Genomic DNA, 4,049 nt, shown 5'->3' with positions numbered 1-4,049 from the left:
TTTGAAAAGCAAAGAGAGGATTTGGCTGTCCAACAGTTGTACTAGAAGACAGGCATTCAAGTTTTGGTCATACAAGAAGAGAGAGGCATAGGTGAGCATCCTGGGCTCTCAACAGAAATTCCTTGGGAACTATACCTGGAATAGAAGTGAGAGAAAGAAGTCTTAGAAAAGGTGCAATCCAGTCTGGAATTTAATTTCTGATTCGATTAAAGGGATCAACCTCCACTCCTTCTGGTCTTTGAGAAAGGCAATATGAAGAAGCCTCTTCAGTTTTCCATATGTAATGTCAGACATTAAATTAAAAAAAAATACCAGGTATACTAAAAAACAGGATTACATAACCTAACACCAAGAGAAAAAATAGTCAGTAAAAAGAGATCCACAGGTTACCCAGATAGTGGAATTATTGAATAAGGACATTAAAAAAATCATGACTAATACATTCAAGAAAATAGAGAGAAAGATAAAGAGTTAAAATACGAAAAATTTCACCAGAGTTAAATCTTGAAAAGAAAGTCAAATGAAATTTCTAGATGCAAACAGAACAATTAAAATCATAAACTTGATAAAGGGACATATGGCAGATTAGACAGAGAACAGTAGCAATTTGGTGAACTGAAATACAGAACATTAAAAAATTTCGTACTGAGGCACAGAAGGGTAAAAAGATTAAAAATCCAGAAATGTATATAAGAAAAATAATTTACATGCCAGACATGTTACTGGAGTTCTGGAAGAGAAGAGAAAGGGAATCAAGAAAAAGCAGTATTTGCAGAGAAAATGGTTGATGAAACCACAGATTCATGAAGCCTTTTGCACACTCCTAGCATGAATATGAGGAACATGAAGCCTAGACACATCATTGTCAAATGGCTGGAAGTCAAAAAAATCAAGGGAACTTTTGGTACTTCCAAAAGAAATGATTAGGGGATTGGAGAGCACTGGGGGAGACACATTTTTAAAAAGAGAAACAATAAAACAAACAAGTAAATTTTTAACAGACATGAGGAAAGCCAGAAAGCAACAATATGACACCTTTAAAGTATCCAGAGTAAATATATGCCCACCTAGAATGTTATAGACAGTGGAGGAAAATATCAATCCAAAATGAAAGCAAAATAAAGACTTTTTCAGAAAAATAAAACTCCAAAAAAAAAAGTATTGCCAGAGACCTGCCCTACAAGAAAATACTAAAGGGATTTCTTTGGCAAAAGAAAAATGACTCCAGAGGAGTTAAAATGACCTCAGAGTGAGAAATAAAGAACAATGGAAAGAGTAAGTAATATAGTAAATATAAATTAATGCTGACTGAGCAAAATAATCATTTCTGTTAGGTTCAAACATGTATGTAGAATTGAAATTATGACAATAATATATAAAAAATAGAAAAGGGGGCAGCCTGAGTGGCTCAGCGGTTTAGCACCGCCTTCGGCCCAGGGCCTTATCCTGGGGTTCTGGGATCTAGTCCCATGTCGGGCTCCCTGCATGGAGCCTGCTTCTCCCTCTGCCTGCCTGTGTCTCTGACTCTCTCTCTCTCTCTGTCTCTCATGAATAAATAAATAAATAAAATCTTTTAAAAAAATAGAAAAAGTAAAATGAAATTTTAAATGTTTAAATTCTTAGCATGACTAGGGAATGGTAAACGTTATATTTTATAACTAGATTATATTAACATATACATATTGTAATAACATAAACAGTAAAACCATAGTAATGCAATGTAAAACTAACAAGAGGTAGAGAAGGAAAAATAAAAAAAAAAGTATCAATCAAAAAGAAGAAAATAAAAGAAAGGAAAAAAAGAACTTAGATGGAATGAATTTAAAAAAATAGATGGTAAATGTAAACTCAAATATATCAGTGATTAAATAAAAATAAATGAAATATTCCCATTATATGAAAAATGAAAAAGCAAAACCAAATACAAGTGCATGTCCTTATGAGATATAGGACACTGAAGGGCTGAAACGAAAGGCCAGTAAAAGATATGCTATACAAATATCAATTAAGAAAAGATGGTGTAGTCATGCTAATATAAGTTTTAAGACAAAAACATGACTAGAAATAATGGGCACTATTCTTAATACTAAAGATATCACTCCAGTGACAATCAATCAATCAATCAATCAAATAAGAAAGGGTAAAAAGATATGGACAAAAGAGACAGAATGAAAAGGAGAAACAAAATCATGATCTGTTTGGTAGGGTTTCCTTTGCTGTGATAGAACAAGCAAAGAAAATCAGTATGGAACACAGAAGACCTGAAGCTAATTTTTAGTCACAGAGCCACTTTATGATACAGTCCATAGAGATTGTGGTAACTATTCTATTGCATTTCAAAGGGTTGTGTATTTGGTAACTTTTAAGGGCAGTATTTGGCGGGGGCGGGGGGGGGGTTGTGGCACAGAGGGAGAGAGAGAGCGAATCTTAAGCAGGCTCCACACCTAGCATAAGCCCCATGTAGGACTCCATTTCACCACCCCAAGATCATGCCCTGAGCCAAAATCAGGAGTCCGTGGCTTAACTGCCTGAGCCACCCAGGAGGTGCAAAGGGCAGTATTTTTTTATCTATCAGTTAGGTTATATAGAAAACACTGCACTCCTTTTTTAGAGCTATCTGCTGCCAGTGCTGCCTCCTGCTGTTCCTGCCCCACCCTGATTCACTGCCTGCCCAGCTTCCCTTGCCTGCCACACGCCCCCTCCAAACTGGCCTGCCATGCTAGCCACTGATATTTGGAGTTCTTACAACATGGCAGATATGGACAACCTGTCTAGGGTAGTTAAAAGACCAGTGAATGCTCTCAAAAATCTTCAAGTTGAATGTGCACAGATAGAAGCCAAATTCTATGAGGAAGTTCATGATCTTGAAAGAAAATATGCTGTTCTCTATCTGATAAGTGACTTGAGATCACTAATGCAATTTATGAACCTATGGAAGAAGAATGTGAATGGAAACCAGATGAGGAGGACAAAATTTCAGAGGAGCTAAAAGAAAAAAGCCAAGCTTGAAGATGAGAAAAAGGATGAAGAAAAAGAAGACCCACAAGGGAATTCCTGAATTTTGGTTGACTGTTTTCTGTTTTTAAGAACGTTGACTTGCTCAGTGATATGGTACAGGAACATGAGGAACCTATTCTGAAGAACTTGAAAGATATTACAGTGAAGTTCTCAGATGCTGCCCAGCCTATAAGTTTTGTCTTAGAATTTCACTTTGAACCCAATGAATATTTCACAAATGAAGTGTTGACAAAGACATATAGGATGACGTCAGAACCAGATGATTCTGGTCCCTTTTCTTTTAATGGACCAGAAATTATGGGTTGTATAGGGTGCCAGATAGATTGGAAAAAAAGGAAAGAATGCCACTTTGAAAACCATTAAGAAGAAACAGAAACATAAGGAACGTGGGACAGTTTGTACTGTGACCAAAACAGTTTACAATGATGCTTTCTTTAATTTTTTTTTGCCCCTCCTGACTTTCCTGAGATTGGAGATTTGGATGCTGCTGCTGAAGCTATCCTGGCTGCAGACTTTGAAATTGGTCACTTTTTACATGATCAGTATTTTACCTTACTGGAAAAGCCACTGAAGATGATGATGATGATTATGATGAAGAGGGTAAAGAAGCAGATGAGGAAGGAGAAGAAGGAGATGAGGAAAATGATCCAGATTATGATTTAAAGAAGGATCAAAACCCAGGAGTGTGCAAGCAGCAGTGAAGCAGGATGTATGTGGCCTTGAGTATAACCTGCACTGTAATAGCGGACACACAACTATTATTTACTTACAGCCTTATGTTTTTGTATTTTCTTGGTAGACTCAGTATTTTTTGTTAGAGGAAAGGAATTGATAATTTTAGACCAATTTGTTCTACTTAGCATTTTCACTCTAGTTTTCCTCCAGATCTATTGATTGCACAAATTCTTTCATGTATGTTCATTCATCACTACATGGTTTAGTTCTTCTGTAGTAATCTGTATCATGTAACAAAGATTTTAGATTACAGTTATGAAAGTGAACAGACTTGTTAAACAGTTTTTTTTTGTTTT

General features: G+C 36.0%; 1 pseudogene; it reads left to right on the top strand.

The window, feature by feature from the left end:
- Positions 1-2,749: 2,749 nt before the first annotated feature.
- LOC129505669 (nucleosome assembly protein 1-like 1) lies at positions 2,750-3,719 on the top strand (annotated as a pseudogene).
- The last annotated feature ends 330 nt before the right edge of the window (positions 3,720-4,049 follow it).

This window comes from Nyctereutes procyonoides, unplaced genomic scaffold, assembly GCF_905146905.1.
Source record: "Nyctereutes procyonoides isolate TBG_1078 unplaced genomic scaffold, NYPRO_anot_genome, whole genome shotgun sequence".
NCBI classification, from domain to species: domain Eukaryota; kingdom Metazoa; phylum Chordata; class Mammalia; order Carnivora; family Canidae; genus Nyctereutes; species Nyctereutes procyonoides.
The sequence above is the reverse complement of the archived record's forward strand: the minus strand, read 5'-3'. Positions and strand labels throughout refer to the sequence as shown.